We start from the raw sequence: 18,426 nt of genomic DNA on the forward strand, positions 1-18,426 counted from the left end.
GATGGACGGACGGACACCACACCGCACCACACCACAGCGCACCGCACCGAACTGCACCGCACCGAACTGCACTGCACCATACTGCACCGCACCACATCGCACCGCACCGCATCGCATCGCACCGCACCGAGCACTAGCACTCAGGTACGGAACCCTTCTAAAAGAATAACATCTAAAGAAAATCTGAAAGGAAATGCAAAAAAATATCTCTATTCTAAAATTTAATTTTCCTGAATGCAAAATAGACGCATTTCTAAAGTACTCGTAGAAAGGAAACTATTACGTGGATGCAACAATAGTTTGTTGTATTCGTAGCATTGAGGTTACGGAGCGAACAGACAAACAGATAGTATAATATATATACAGACTTGCTTGAATGAATATTAAACTTCTAGTTCGTATATTGTTCACGTTGAAAACGATAAGGTACGGATTCTTTTTAGGGTTCCGTACTTCAAAAGGAAAGACGGAACCCTTATAGGATCATTTTGTTGTCTGTCTGTCTGTCTGTCTGTCTGTCAAGAAACCTACAGGATATTTCCCGTTGACCTAGAATCATGAAATTTGGCAGGTAGATAGATCTTATAGCTGACATTTGGGGAAAAATCTAAAAACCGTGAATTTAGGGTTAGATCACACAAAAAAAATTAAATTGTGGTCATGAACTAATAATTAGTATTTTCTACTTTCGAAGTGAGTTACTATATCAAGTGGGGTATCATATGAAAGGTCTTCACCTGTACATTCTAAAACAGTTTTTTATTTATTTTTATGCATCATAGTTTCTGAATTATCGTGCAAAATGTCGAAAAAATACGACTGTAGTACGGAACCCTCATTGCGCGAGCCTGACTCGCACTTGCCCGGTTTTTTTTAATGAAAATTTTACAAACTCTATACGGGATGGCTCGTAGTTGTACCTAGTTCTAATCCATACTGATATTATGAATGCGAAAGTGTGTCAGTCTGTCTGCTAGCCTTTCACGGCTCATCCGTTCAACTGACTTTGACGAAATTTGGTACAGCGATAGCTTGCATCTCGGGGAAGGACATACGATACTTTTTATACCGGAAAATCAAAGACTTCCCACGGGATTTTTAGAAACCTCAATCTTTTTGTCCCGGAAAATGAAAGAGTGCGATTTAAAAAAACCTAAATCTCTATCTCTCATCTAGTTTCTAATATTGTAGAAGTTTTCATTTCGTAGCAATTTGCCTCACAAATCGGATCAGGCTGTGGGGCCATCGGCCTCGCCAGACGATGAAATCTAGACTTTTAACTAAACGGATTAGGTACCTAGGTAATCAGACTGCATGTGTCCTAGATTTACTTCTGAAATATCATGAGCATATATGTATGCTTTTGTAGTTTTACATATTAGGGCGTTTGTGCACTCATCGTGTGAAAAATAGTATGTAAAATATTGCATGGAATGTAGTATGGAGTAGGATTAGTATAGAAGTATGGATAAGGATGAATTACTTATTAAGTGTTTTTTTTTATTTGTCAAAGAACCGCCCACAGAATTACACACTTAAAATTACATAAAATGTTTTTGAGTTTTATAGGTCACGAGTAACTCAATTTACGGACGGTCGTACATTAAAATAACATAACCTAAAGAACATGGAATATACCTAAGCTATAAAATACAAAATGAATACCTACTAAGAGAATATTATAATGAAATGAATACTAAGTTTAATTAAAAAAATATATATTAGCCAAGTTAAATGTCTAATATTCCCCTTTCCTCTCCAATTAAGCGTCAGGCTTGTGCTAGGAGTAGGTACAACAATAGTGCAACGGGCGGGGTTTGAACCGTCGCGACCTTTCGGTTTTCTGTCCACTCCTTTACCGGTTGAGCTATTGAGGTTCTAGTTATGTAATATATTATACAATATACTTACACCTAGGGCCTGACATAATAATTATCCTACTGAGGAATCAAGTGATTTAAGTAGCTTGAGTTTAAATTTAGGCAATTTATCACAAAACAGATCGAAGGTCTTGTCCTTGCCTAAAAATTCCTTCTATGTATTACTAAACCTAGATATTAACGAATGACGACCTAGATTGGTTCTGCTGAATCTTGTGAGTATTGAAATGAAATGAAATGAAATGAAAATCTTTTTTATTCGTATATTACAAGATATACCCGCAAAACTTTTTCAAATAGTCCAAATTATTATCCTTTGTTCAAAAGTTTAGTAGATAAAGGATATTCAACCTTCCAATCAAACTTTAGACTCGCGATTGGTATCAGTTCTAATTTATGGGACAAATTGCCCATAAAAATCTTAGTACTTTGCAGTAAAATGACCGCATTAAACGTTACTTTTACAGTTAGCTCTATAAATGATTTAGGGTCTTCTAAAACTTTTTATGGTATCATAAGAAAATGTTCAAGAGTAATTTGTTAAATTTTTGTGGTATCATTTTTTCTAATCTTTTTTAGTTTTTGTTGTAAAGCTATTTTTTCATCATCATAATATAATACCTATAATATATTTGTTTCAGAAATAGATTATTATCAATGATTATATATAATATCTGTCGACGGCTTTACTCACGTATTTAGTCGCCGTAAGGCAGACTAGTTTCGAACCCATCCGGGGTCCTTTTTCAAGGGAGTCAGTTCGCGCACGCATCACGGTTGAGACATATTTTAATGTAGATATTTGTGAGTGTATTTTGCCGGCCAGCTCGTAAAGTTCCAGCGAGAAGAACAAGAAAGAGGGTAGTTCGCTATGACCCTTGACAGATCGAACTTCATCTCTCGCAGCATCGCAGTCCCGTCGTGACCACGGCCCGTGCAATTAGGTTCAAATATCGACAAATAAAAACGTCAAAGTAATCGTGGTATGTACATGTTATCTTCTTAAATCTATAGGTACTAATATTATAAAGAGGTAATGTCGTTAAGTTTGTTTGTAGGGGGTAATCTTTGGAACTAGTGAACCGATTTTAAAAACTCTTTCACCAGTAGAAAGTTACATTATTCCTGAGTGACATAGGCTAAACGGGATCTTTAAAAACCTAAATCCACACGGGCAAAGCCGCGGGGATCAGCTAGTATAATATAAAAGGTAAAGGTGACTGACTGACTGACTGATCTATCAACGCACAGCTCAAACTACTGGACGGATCAGGCTGTTTGGCATGCAGATAGCTATTATGACGTAGGCATCCGCTAAGAAAGATTTTTGAAAATTCAACCCCTTAGAGGGTAAAATAGGGGTTTGAAATTTGTGTAGTCCACGTGGACGAAGTCGCAGAGATAAGCTCTTAATATACAAATGAAATAGGTACGAAGTATACTTATTAATAAATTGTGAAAATCGAGATAAAATTCAATATTTTTAAACCCTTCACATAAAAATCTAAAAACAATTACTAACTAAGAACAAAAAAATTGTTAAAAAAAAAGATTCCGACGAATTGAGAACCTCCTCCTTTTTTTGAAGTCGGTTAAAAAGGCTTCCGCTCATAATTTATGCGAGAGCAACTCGAAAAGGACACTCGAAACCTCTTCAAGTCTTTATAAGTTTCTGTTTGAATTTCTAACTTGTTCAGGGAGCTTCTTGGAGTTCCGTACGTACATCTAAAGGGAAAAAGGAATCTTTATAGGACCATTTCGTTATCCGTCCGTCCTTCTACTTGTCTGTCAAGACTCTTCTTCTTAGTTCACTCTGCTTCTTCTCAAAAAAACCGGCCGAGTACGAGTTTGACTCACGCACCGAGGGCACAGTCGTGTTTTTTCGACATTTTGCAAGATAAATCAAAAACTATTATGCATAAAAATAAATAAATAAATATACAGGTAAAACCATTGATGTTGGAATCCCCCGGTAAAACCCTTTCATATGACACCCCACTTGGTATACTTATTTTACTTAGGGTCTGTTTCACAATCGCCAGATATACTTTATCTATCGGATAAATATGACGCTTTGACGGATTTTCAATACAAAAACTGTCATGACGTCAAATTTATTCGTTAGATAAAGCTTATCTGGAGGTTGTGAAACAGGCCCTTAGAAAATTGAAAATACTAATTATATTATGTAGGTACATGAACACATTTTAATTTTTTTTTAATGTAATCACAGATTAATGGTTTTCGGATTACATTTACTTGTGCTATAAGCCAGGTACATTTCATGATTCTAGGTCAACGGGAAATAGGCTGTAAGTTTTCTTGACAGACACGATGGACAGACGGACAGACAGACAGACAGACAACAAAATGATCCTATAAGGGTTTATTTTTCCTTTTGAGGAACGGAACCCTAAAAACGCGTGAAGGTATCAATTACAGATTAATATCAATTATAATGTACTAGCTGATGTCCGCGACTTCGTTTGCGTGTATTTATGTTTTTAAAATCCAGTAGGCTGATTTTCCGGGATAAAAAGTAAGCTATGTCCTCTCCAGGTCTTTAACTATACCCATCCAAAAAATCGACGTGGAAACTGCAAAAATTGTGTATTTTGCCTATTTCCACAGTATTATGTCTTACGGAGTCTTGCTGTGGGGTAAAGCGGCAGATATTGGGAAAATATTCGTATTACAAAAAAGGGCAATACGTGCAATTTATAATTTAAAACCGCGCGATTCCCTACGAGAGATATTTAAGGAAATAGGTATTCTTACAGTAGCTTCCCAATATATTTACAATAATATAATTTTTGTACGACAAAACATTCACAGTTACAAAAAAATCAGTGATCTCCATGATAGGCAAACTAGAAACAAAAATAAGCTAGCTACTCCTGCGCTCCGCCTGTGGAAGGTGCGAAAGTCATTTGTGGGAATGAGTGTAATATTTTATAATAAAATTCCACAAGCAATTTTAGACTTGCCTTTACACAAGTTTAAAAAATGTGTTAAAAGTATGCTCCTAAAAAAAGCATATTATACAGTCGCAGACTATGTAACCGATAAAAAAGCTTGGATTTGACTCGCTCCAGCAATGCACGAGGCTGCAATGGCTTGTATAGTACGGTATAATAACATTGTAAATTGAAAAATTAAAAAGAGCAACCGCCGAGTTTCTTGCTGGTTCTTCTCGGTAGGAACGGCATTCCGAACCAGTGGTAAATTAAAACTACCTGACTATTCATAAGCACTTTTAAAAAGTTTACATGAATAAAAAAACATTCTATTCTATTCTATTCTATTCTATCACATCGATCCGTCGCGTTGCTCCGTCGCAACGTGATTGAAGGACAAACCAACAAGCAAACACACTTTCGCATTTATTATATGGGTAGTGATTCCAAGATACGGAACCCTCAATGCGTGAGTCTGATTTGCACTTGGCCGGTTTTTTCTCATGTTGTTAAAAGGTTCAATAAAAATAAGAACTTCCAAATTGAATTGTTATTGAATTTCAGGGACGCTCGACTGTTCATTTATTTTCGTTCACAAGGGATACTTCTAAGTATACCCTACTAAAGGTCATTTAATAATAGCTTGGTAGTTAAGACCTCGGCCTCCTGTTCAGGGGGTCTGGGGTTCGATCCCGGGCACGCACATCAGACTTTTCAGAGCTATGTGCGTTTTAAGGTGGTTTGATAGAACCAGCCGCGAAAATTCAAATTTTAGTTAGTTTTTCGGAAATAGTAGACTAATCATACATCGAAGGCTTATGGTAATGAGTTTTGCGGGCATAACATTTATGCATCTACATGTTTTTTCATAAAAACTTTGGTCAAAAATACTCCTTTACTTCATATTTGTGCAAATCTGGGAAAATTGTGCCTAATTGCGGTGAAATTAGAGCCACTTTATGAATGAACTAGCTGATCCCCGCGGCTTCGCCCGCGTAGATTTAGGTTTTTAAAGATCCCGTATAGCCTATGTCACTCAGGAATAATGTACCTTTCTACTGGTGAAAGAATTTTTAAAATCGGTTCAGTAGTTCTAAAGATTACCCCCTACAAACAAACTTAACGACATTACCTCTTTATATAATACAACGGGCCGTGCAGCAGAAATCGTAATATTTTAATTTCGCCATAACTTCAAAACCAAACGTCCAATTTTAATCATTCAAAGACCAAATATTATCTCCATAAACTGTTCTTAGTGATGAAATCATTTATTTGATAAGGATTAATAGCATGAGTAAAATAAACGCGTTTAAATGTAGTCCAAAAAAATTCAAGATTTTTAAATAAAAAATGGTTGCTGTGCCTCACTCGACATAGATGGGTATAGTGTGTCGCGGACTTTTTTGTAGATATTTATAAGATCTACAATTAATTAGAACATTTTATGGTTCTATCTTTATAGTTTAGGCAGCGTACGCAAAATAAGTAACTTTTCTGGTTGATTTTTTACACCTTGTGTCCGAAAAACCCAAATATCTTACGGAATCCTATTTTTTTCCAAAATAAAATATAGCCTATGTTACTCGTGGATAATGTAGCTTTCGAATGGTGAAAGAATTTTTAAAATCGGTCCAGTAGTTTTTGAGCCTATTCAGTACAATCAAACAAACAAACAAACAAACAAACAAAGTTTTCCTCTTTATAATATTATTATATATTATATATTATATAGTGTAGATGAATGAATTATTTATTCAATAAAATGCAGGTACAATAGGTTGAAACAATGTTTGATGAGCCTTATACATTTTACCGTAACTGGTGTTTGAATATTATTACCTTAAATTAAAAACATAAAAATAAGCAGGAATTAAAATACAAGTTATACATAGACTTCATAGGTACAATCAAAACAAAATATTAGTAATGAATAAAATGTCAACATAATAGAAGTCCAAATTAATTATTGTTAATAACTTAAAATATCCTTATCCGTTACATAGTCCTTAATGTCGTAGTAAAGTTTATGGGCAAGTGTGTTGAAAAGACTACTATTATTATATCCTCGCATGATTATACATTAAAGAGACTTTGTAGGCTTTGGATCCAGTAATGTAAATCCACCTTCGACCCTCTGGTAACAATAATTAATATTTCGAGTTATCTTACACGAGCGACTGTTATTTGAAACATTTTCATATTATTGTTTTAGCATGGAACCCTATAAGGACCCATAGGCCCGCTCATTTATGTACCAAAGGTTATCCATCCATACTAATATTATAAATGCGACAGTGTGTCTGTCTGTCTGGTAGCCTTTCACGGCCCACCCGTTCAACCGATTTTGACGAAATTTGGTGCAGAGATAGCTTGCATCCCGGGGAAGGACATAGGCTACTTTTTATCCCGGAAAATTAAAGAGTTCCCACGGGATTTTCAAAACCTAAATCCACGCGGACGAAGTCGCGGGCATCATCTAGTTTGAAATATTTTAAACGACATCTCTGGCGCAATAGTGGTTATTGTGATCTTATGTCCCAGATTCGATTTCGTGCAGACATTGCTAATTGCAAAATTTCATTATTCTAGGTCAACGGGAAGTAGGTACTCTATAGGGTTTGATGATTGATTCCCTTGACAGATACGATAGACAGACAACAAAGTGATCCTATAGGTAAGAGTTCCTATAGGTAGATGCAGATGACAATTCAAAAATACTTGTAAAAGTTTAATTGAGTAAAAATATTTTTTATTTATTTATCTTTGAGTTACGGAACCCTAAAAACTGCATTATTTCTCTTTCTCGGGGATAACAGCAACAACAGTGCTCTCTTATATTACTGGCAAAACAATTGTTCGTTTCAAAAATACGCTAGAAATATTATTTTTCTAAAGAAAAGAGATCGAAACTGTTAGTGAATTTTTTACGTTCTTATTTGTCAAAGGGCAAAGGCAGGGCGATGATTAAAGATGGCGTGTTTCCCAAAAGAATATCATATTTCTGTCGAGTCTATTATAATGAGAAATACGAAATTCAAATAATCCTTGACACAAAATTTGGGGGAGTCATGGGGGAGTCATATGACACCACAAGTTTTACTTATTTACCCAGTCTTCAATTGGTGAGAAAATCAGGTCAAAGTTACAGTTTAGTAGAAAAACAGTGATATTTTATGTACTACTTGACCCTCTCTTACTTCATCATCGTTAACCGACAGAGGTCCACAGCTGGACATAGATCTCTTGTACAGACTTGCCATGGCTTTGCGTCACCGCCCGAATCCAGGCCCGAGGTGCTAGAATGCTGGCTAGACGTTGGGGTCCCATTCCCAAGGTGCTAACACCAATTCTAGCACCTTGGGACCCCGACGTCTAGTTTTTTCGAACTAAGTATGTAGGGTACATACTCCATCCATTCCCACTTCAGTTTCGCAACCCGTTGAGCTCTATCAGTTATTTTGGTTCTCCTCATTTCTAATTTGATCACGTAGAGAAACTCCGACCGTAGGTCTCTCCATTGCCCGCTGAGTAAATCTGAGCTTTCTTATGAGGCCCATAGTTAGTCACCGTCTACATCTAAATATATAAAAGGAAAAGGTGACTGACTGACAGACTGACTGACTGACTGACTGATCTATCAACGCACAGCTCAAACTACTGGACGGATCGGGCTGAAATTTTGCAAGCAGATAGCTATTATGACGTAGGCATCCGCTAAGAAAGGATTTTTGAAAATTCAATCCCTAAGGGGTTAAAATAGGGGTTTGAAATTTGTGTAGTCCACGCGGACGAAGTCGCGAGCATAAGCTAGTCTAAATATATAAAAGGAAAAAGTGACTGACTGACTGACTCACTGATCTATCAACGCACAGCTCAAACTACTGGACGGATCGGGCTAAAATTTGGCATGCAGATAACTATTATGACGTAGGCATCCGCTAAGAAAGGATTTTTGAAAATTCGACTCCTAAGGGGGTGAAATAAGGGGTTTGAAATTTGTGTAGTCCACGCGGACGAAGTCGCGAGAATAAGCTAGTAATATACAAAAGTATACACTGAAAGAAGATATAACATATCTACATGGGTACTACCCTCCTAGGCATGGTTGATGACCTAGGTAATACATTTAGCCAAAAGTCTAGCTTTCATCGCCGTACAGCGAGAGGATTGGATGCACGCAGACTGATTTGATTTTGAAGGCAAATTGCTATGAAATGAAAATTTCAGACCTTCCCGTGAGTTTAATATCACGTGAAGTGTCAAGTAAAGTGAATCAGAAATTAGAAGTCTTTGCTATTTCAGAATATTACCAGTGACATAGGTACATATGCATTTTCAAACCCATACCGCCTGGTTCAGTGAATTTTCCGCCTTGACCGTTCAATATGTTTATATATATCTAAATATATAAAAGGAAAAGGTGACTACTGACTATCTGACTGATCTATCAACGCACCAGCTCAAACTACTGGACGGATCTGGCTGAAGTTTGACATGCAGATAGCTATTATGATGTAGGCATCCGCAAAAAAAGAATTTTTGAAAATTCAACCCCTAAGAGAGTGAAATAGGGGTTCAAAGTTTGCGGACGAAGTCGCGAGCATACGCTAGTAAATAATAATATCAGAACCTCTACCGCTCTCTTGAAATTTCTTAACTAAACTCGAGAAATCATCAATCCCCTGACCTAGTTCTAAAGTTCAATGTGCAGTTCACGTTAAAATGATTTAAAACAAAGGCTTCATAAATCTGTTGCTATACCTACATAAAGAAAATGTTTTTCCTAAAACAAAAGTTGGGTGTGCCTCGGTCTGAATACCGATCGAGGCTCGGCCGTATCGCAGCGCTGCAGCCGTCAGTTATCAGCGCTAAAAACGCTGAAAAAGTTAGACACCTCGACCAGAGTGAACTACCTCGACCGTGCGTTAGGCACTGACTTCAGATTAGGGTATTTTTGTCTTACGACTTTTTGAAGTGAAACTTCTTCAGGCGCGTTTGGCAATTTTGGGATGGGTAAAAACTTTAAGGTTGCGTCCCCAACATGCTAATGTTGTACCGATTTGTGATAGCTCAACAGATATAAATGTTTTTCCCAAACATAAGTTGGGCGTGCCTCGGTCTGAATACTGATCGAGGCTCGGCCGTATCGCAGCGCTGCAGCCGTCAGTTATCAGCGCTTAAAACGCTGAAAAAGTTAGACACCTCGACCGGAGTGAACTACCTCGACCGTGCGTTAGGCACTAACTTCAGATTAGGGACTTTTTGTCTTGCGACTTTATGAAGTGAAACTTATTTAGGAGCATTCGGATTTCGAAAGTTTTGGGTTGGGTAAAAACTTTAAGGTTGCGTCACCGACATGCTAATGTTGTACTTGTAATGTCTTAAGGGCGAAGGGAAGCAAATTAGACTCATACAATCCGTTCTATACCGTGTTCGTTACATGACTGACACTTCCGTATTAAATGTCATAAGATTACCCCCTTTACAGTACCGATATTTGAATGAGATAGCGCTGCAGTCGTCAGATCAGCGCTAAAAACGCTGAAACACACCTCGACCAGAGTGAACTACCTCGACCGTGCGTTAGGCACTGACTTCGGATTAGGGTCTTTTTGTCTTACGACTTTTTGAAGTGAAACTTCTTAAGGCACGATTGGTAATTTTCAGAGGGGTTCGAAGGGGTCACTGACATGCCAATGTTATTAGGGCTTAGAGTGCTGATAGATGTAAATACTAAACTAACGTAAAATACAAATTATGAAATTCTATGTACGTTAGTTTCTTAATTCGACTTTCTAAATGCCTGAATTAATTTGGATATGTGGAGTATCGTTACAATTCTTACATCATCCCTAGTGACACTGGCTATAACTTTTTTGAAATAAGTTCAATATGAGGACAGTACCCGTAGTACAAGATTTTATGTCTCACCAAACGAAACCAAATTCGAGAGTCGAAATACTTCCGCGTTACAGTAAAATGGACCTAAACAGCCTTGAATTGAAGTCAAATATTCAATGCCACTGATTTTAATTTCGCAATGTTTCCGCTTGGAGCGCTGGCTGTAGAAGTGTAGACAAACTTGAGCTTTACAACAAGGCATTTAAGATCCAGTTTACTGTAACGCGGAAGTATTTCGACTCTCGAATTTGGTTTGGTTTGGTGAGACGTAAAATCTTGTACTACGGGTACTGTACGGCACCGTTTTTGATTGTGATTTTTTCTACTTTTTATTTTATTATGTTAGGTTAGTATTTAACCCTTAAAAATGTTGAAAAGTTGGACACGTCGGCTACGCGTTAAATTTAAAACTTCTATTCCGTTGGTGTTGGATAAACCAATTTATGGTCGATTGGGCACCGAAGTGCTGCTACGTTATGAAGGTTTTGCAGAACATTTTCTGCAATGCACTTAGCTAAAATTATGCTTAAAACTGAATAAATCTGTCTGTCCGTCTGTCGTGTCTGTCAAGAAAACCTATAGGGTACTTTCCGTTGACATAGAATCATGAAATTTGGCAAGTAATGGCAAAAAATTCGTCATGTCTATCTGTCTGTCTGTCCGTCCGTATGTCACATGCCACTTTTATCCGGAACTATAAGAGCTATACTGTTGAAACTTGGTAAGTAGATGTATTCTGTGAACCGCATTAAGATTTTCACATAAAAATAGAAAAAAAAACAATAAATTTTGGGGGTTCCCCATACTTAGAACTGAAACTCAATTTTCTTTTCATCAAACCCCTACGTGTGGGATATTTATGGATAGGACTTCAAAAATGATATTGAGGTGTCTAATATCATTTTTTTCTAAACTGAATAGTTTGCGCGAGAGACACTTCCAAAGTGGTAAAATGTGTGTGTGTGTGTGTGTCCATCCTGTAACTTCTAAAATAAGAGAATGATAAAACTAAAAAAAATATATGATGTAGGTACATTACCATGCAAACTTCCACCGAAAATTGGTTTGAACGAGATCTAGTAAGTAGTTTTTGATTTATTGTGCAAAATGTCGATAAAATATGATTGTACTACGGAACCCTCATTGCGCGAGTCTAATTCGCACTTGGCCGGTTTTTATAGCGTATAGAAATCTGAAGGTAATAATTATTTGTACAGCAAGAACAACGTCAATATAGTCAGTTAGTGGAGTGGTCGTTTAATTTTCCAGCTGAAACTTTTCATTAGGTTACCTCTTGCTTGGCCTTTGACGTCACAACGTCGCCGTGAGACCGAGCGCGGAAACCAAATAGAGTTATCAATAGATAAACTTTTTAATTTACAAAAACCTTGTATAGAGAACAGATTCCCTTGCATACTCAACTAAAAACTTAAACGTATTGAAATCTAGAAGGTGAAGGCATCTAGAGTTCTTAAATATGGAGATCATAATTTACTCAATCAATCAATCAATCAGCCTATTTGCGTCCACTGCTGGACATAGGCCTTCCCAAGAGCACGCCACCACACACGATCCTCCGCCTTCCTCATCCACCCACTTCCCGCTATCTTCTTAAGGTCGTCAGTCCAGCGGGTTGGAGGTCGTCCCACACTGCGCTTGCTTGCATAATTTACTGACCTTATATGCTTGTAAACTTCCCATCGCTGGCTGTTACCTGCTTCTATAAAATTCATTTTTAGGGTTCCTAGCTAGTTGTTAATAAATAAAATGAATACTTTGAGAGAACATCCATTTTCTTTCAAAGAACTCCTTCCCTTCTAAATACTATCTGTCCCGGCTTTACTCACGTGTGTATTCGACGTTAGCCCGACTAGTTTCGAACCCATACGGGGTCCTTTTCCCGTATTCTTTTTTCTTTGGGTTCGAAACTAGTCGGGCTAACGTCGACTACACACGTGAGTAAAGCCGGGACAGATAGTATTTAGAATGGAAATCACTCAAGGTACTATCTGTCCCGGCTTACTCACGTGTGTAGTCGGCGTTAGCCCGACTAGTTTCGAACCCATCCGGGGTCCTTTTTCAAGGGAGTCCGTCCGCGCACGCGCCGCGGTTTTGACTGCGGGACGCACGTGCCGCAAACACTCAAGGTAGTTTAAACGCTAAAACTCCTTCCCTTTTACAATAATTAACAACTCGTTTTAGCTCAAAAGGTACATACAATGGAAAAGTTAGGAAAAATGTAGGTACTGTGGAAGTTAAAAGCTAATAAAAGCAGTTAAACTCCACGCAAACAGAAAGTGCACCCCAAAAGAAGGAAAAAAATAAAACCTTTGATTCACGTTACAGCCAAGTTGGCCCGCGCTCAGCCGCGTTGACCGCAAATCCTTCCGCTACACTGTATAGTGTATAGTCTATGAGCCGATGCACTTAGGAAGGTGGTGGGACGGTAATGTAACAGGGCATAGCCCACTAAACAAACACCTTTTTAACCGACTTCAAAAAAAGGAGGAGGTTCTCAATTCGTCGGAATCTTTTTTATTTTTTTATTTTTTATTTTTTATGTATGTTCCCCGATTACTCGAAGACGCCTGGACCGATTTAAATTTTTTTTTTGTTTGAAAGGGTATACTTCAAAGTTGGTCCCATTGAAATTTGGTGAAGATCTGATGAACATCTTCGAAGATAGATACTGGAACTCCTCTACGGATAAGAGTAAATTGCTCGCGATCAGTGTAATAGCTTAGTAAACAGTAGATTTTTAACCAGTCATAGCATAATTCCATGGGGCCACTAAAAATTGTGAAATAAATTTTTTTTACAAAAAAAATAAAAACCGACTTCGATACACAAACACTAAAAATTGAAAAATAATTTAATTTATTACCGAATATATTATGTATACAAGAGTTAATATAGTTCCATAATAATATTTTTTGGGGTCGGTGCCAATGAGGTGCCATTGTGGAGTCTCATAAAAATATGAAGTCCAGACGATTCGCGCAGCTAAAGCTAATGCACCGGCACCAAAAAGTATTATTATGGAACTATATTAACTCTTGTATACATAATATATTCGGTAATAAATTAAATTATTTTTCAATTTTTAGTGTTTGTGTATCGAAGTCTTAACTTAACTCACGTCAAGTCAGACAAAGCTCAATAGTGAGCCGGCAATGGGTTGATCATGATGATGAAAAGTGGTGTCATGAAAGCTTTGATAAGTTCGAAATAAGATAAAAATGAAAGTAGAGATATTGAATGTTCAGTTCCACGCGGAATCTCCGCCCGATATAAATTCGCTCATTGCGTCTGCATTTAATAAATCCGCTTGTCCGCTTCGCCACGGATTTACTTTTGCGATGATAAACAAGGACCTATTCAACGAAAATTGCTTATTTTACTTTACTATTGATACTTATTACTTCTTTCTGCAATGTTTTTGGCTAAGCAAGTTGAAGCTTTTCCTCTTAGAATGAGAAGATACCCATGCTCAGTAGTTAGCCGGTGCTGAGTTGATCATGATGATGACAAAGTAGTGTAATGTAAGCTATGATAAGTTCGAAATAAGATCAAAATGAAAGCAGATAGCAATATTGAATGTTCAGTTCCGCGCGGAATCTCCGCAGAATCTCCGCCCGATATAAAATCGCTCGTCGCGTCTGCATCTAATAAATCCGCTTATCCGCTTCGCCGTGGATTCACTATTGGAATGATAAGCAAGAATCTATTTTGTGTGCGCGGATCTATTTATGGGATTTAATTCGATGAAAATGGCTTTACTTTATTCTTACTTTATTTCTTTGCGCGTCTATTTTAAGGTTCCGTAGTAAAACAAGGAACCTTTCTTCTTCGCTCTGGGCTGGTTTCCGCACTTAAACGTTTCCGTCTGTTGTGCGTGACAAGGAACCTTTATGTTTCATTCAGTTCATCTGTTCATCTGTCTGTTTGTCTGTGTATCATTCATAACGATTTTAAAAATGAATTTAAGTTGAAATTGAACGCAATAAATAGAAATCTGTTTGGTCTGTGTAGGATTAAAGGGATTAAAGAAAAAAGCATTTTGATCAGAAATGTTACTAAGTACACCATTTTGTTAACCAACTCCTCAATTTTGAAAAGATATTTTGTGGTCCTGAGAATTTATGAGACAGCACAATACAAACTCTTGAAGGTGTGTAAAGTTTGCAAATCCGCACTTGGCCAGTGTGGTCGACTTTTTATTAATTTTATTTTATTTTATTCAGATACAAGTTAGCCCTTGACTGCAATCTCACTCGGTGGTTAGTGATGATGCAGTCTATGATGGAAGTGGGCTAACCTGGAAGGGGTATTGCAGTTTTATGAAACCCATACATACCTTTCGTTTCTACACGGCATCGTATCGGAACGCTAAATTGCTTGGCGGCACAGCTTTGCCGGTGGGGTGGTAACTAGCCACGGCCGAAGCCTCCCAACAGACCAGATGAGAAATTTAGAAATTATAAAATTCCAAACCCCTGCCAGGAATCGAAGCCGGGACAGCTCCCACTAATACGACCACAGCGCTTACCATTGCGCCAGGGAGGTCGTATGTTGGATTATGGCCTTTTTATTTTGAGACCCATGCTCAGTAGTGGGCTGGTGATGACGAGTTGATGATGACAATGTTAACTTACAAAAAAATTCGAAAATTATATTTTTATCTAATTTTTACTTTATTCCGGAGAATATAGGGGTCCCAAAAAATATAAATAAACTTTCCCAATACGCAATATTCGATAAAAGCAATCAAGATAGCAGTCGGGGTCTAACCAGCCCCGCAGTTTATGGCGCAACAACTTTAAGAGGGTTAGATTTATTGTGGGGTCCGACCCCACCTGAAGTGAACGGATTTTCGGGTGAAAAAATGGGTTAGCAACGTGTTAAGTCTTGTCGAAAGTTTTAAAATTTACTATTTTGGACCTTACTTTTTTTAGGCTTCCGTAATTTCAGAGAAAAAACTGGCCAAGTGCGAGTCGGAATCACGCACCGAGGGTTCCGTAGTACAGAAGAAGTAAAACGGTAAGAATCACTTTTGTTAATGAACCGCAAAACTTTGTTTGAAAAACTATGATAGTTAAATCGTTAGTTTTATTTTTCTGTAAAATATACATAAACTTCTATTGACCATAATTTATTTCAGATTTTTCGATTGGTAAAATTTAGTTTAAAATTCAGAGATAAAATGAGAGTAACGGTATTTTTTTCGACATTTTGCATGATAAATCAAAAACTATTATATACTAGCTGCCGGCGAACTTCGTACCGCCTAACAGTCGATTCAAATTTTTTAATTTTTTCTCTCCGTAAGAACCACCCTCGTACTTTAAGGAATATTATAAAAAAAGAATTAGCGAAGTGGTTCTCGAGATTTGCGATGAGCAACACATTCAGTGATTCTTTTTTTATATTACCTAAAGATAAAAATAAATAAAAATCCGTTTTAAAATAAACAGGTAAATCCCTTTCATAATAATATGATACCCCATTGGATATGGTTATCTTACTTTGAAAATTAAAAAATACTAATTATTATTAGTTCATGAATTTGTATTCACTTTTTAAAATAACTATTATTATAATATGAGCTTTGCCTGCCTGTGGTTTTATAATTTTATATTTGTCTAGAACATAATAAATAAAAATGATAAATCGCGTGGAAAATGGAAAAACCACAAAAATAAAAACATAAAACACTAAAAATATGAGCCAAAAAGGCTGACCACTTAAGATTACGTCGGGGATAAACCGCAAAGCTGATTTTCAGCTGGTCTCTTAAATTATCCGAGATACCTACGAAATGGGAACGCGAAAAGTATTTAGGTACCTACTACTAGATGATGCACGCGACTTCGTTCGCATGAATATAAATGTAGCATAACATAAAGTAACTTTGCTTTTTGGGTTGAAAATAAAAAAAAAACCCGGCTAAGAGCGAGTCAGGCACGCGCACCGGCATGATAAACAAAAAACTATGATTCATAAAAATAAATAAAAATCTGTTTTAGAATGTACAGGTGAATACCTTTCATATGATACCTCACTTGATATAGTTATCTCACTTCGAAAGTTGAAAATACTAATTATTAGTTCATAACCACAATTTTTTTTTGTGTGATGTAACCAAAAATTCACGGTTTTCAGATTTTTCCCCGAATGTCTGCTATAAGACCTACCTACCTGCCAAATTTCATGATCTAGGTACAGGTAGGTTTCTTGACAGACAGACAGACAACGAAGTGATATTATAAGGGTTCCGTTTTTCGTTTTGAGGTACGGAACCCTAAAAAGTAAGATATTAAACATAGTAAGTGCTCTAGACTACAAGACACGGCTCTTATTGAGTGTACTATCGGTTCGGCATCAGATAGGTACGGGATTTTTTAATTGAAATCCTTGTAATTCTAATAGGTAGATGAAGACGCGTATGGCAGGTACATGGGAAGTCATGGGATCGATTTCTGGCACAATTGAATATCGCTTGCTTTAGTGGTGAAGGATAAACATCGTGAGGAAACCTGCATGCCTGAGAGTTCTCCATAATATCGTCAAAGGTGTATGAAGTCTGCCACGCACTTAGTGTCATTGACTTGACTATGTTCAAAATCCTTCTCACTCTGAGAGAAGACCCGTGCTCTGTAGAGAGACGGCGATGGACTGATTATGATGATGATGATAATGTTTTCTCAGATTATGCTCGTTTCACATTATTTCAATTGCTGTAGTAGAGTAGACCCAATAACCTTTGACCGTCGACCATTCAAATGTGTTTATAAAGTCCACAAAGAAAATTTATATTTCATTTCATTTCAGTGGACGTACCTTTGTATTAAACAATTGAAATTTAACTACTGTTGTTTACCTTTCGTAATAACTCATTCGTGATCATCTGTTATTTTCATAAAATATGTACAAAGAACAACGTTGTATGTCGAAGTATGAACAGATTGAATGAAAACAATTGCGTAAAGGTCTTCGCCCATTATACAGGGTGTAACCAGAACGCTGGCAAAAACGAAAACAGGTGATAGTACTGATGATTATTGATTTATGATACCACAAAAAAACGCGAAAAAAAAAAAAAAAAAAATCCTATAATTTTGTAAAAGTTTACGTGTGTTACAATTATTTTTCAAAAAACAAAAATACCAAACTTGTTCTAGAACATAAAAATTACAAATCGAAAATATCATCTAAACCACCGCAACGAGGCAGGGTGCTGGGAACGCTGGCAGCGTTACCTCGTTGAATGGCCAGACTAATATGCTGACCGAGGTCACTGCCAGCCCTCCGCTCCCCCGTGGATTCCGCGAGACGGGATGAAAGGTCCTTAAAAAAGGATCTAGCATCCTCGCCCCACGAACCCATGGTCTCCACCCCAAAAGGCACAAATATCAAACTATTTTCTATATTCTCATATTTGCGCCTCTTGGCCCTTTCTGCCTTAGTATTTTGAAATATATAGTAAAAGTTTACTATATATTTCAAATAAAACAGACAGACGCACGGATGGACGGGCGGACGGCCAGCGGAGGCTTAGTAATAAGGGTCCCGTTGGCATTCTTCCGGTCATCATCATCAATCAATAGACGTCCACTGCTGGACATAGGTCTCTTGTAGGGACTTCCACACGCCACGGTCTTGCGCCGCCTGAATCTAGCGGCTCC

This window comes from Maniola hyperantus, chromosome 4 (assembly GCF_902806685.2).
Source record: "Maniola hyperantus chromosome 4, iAphHyp1.2, whole genome shotgun sequence".
NCBI classification, from domain to species: domain Eukaryota; kingdom Metazoa; phylum Arthropoda; class Insecta; order Lepidoptera; family Nymphalidae; genus Maniola; species Maniola hyperantus.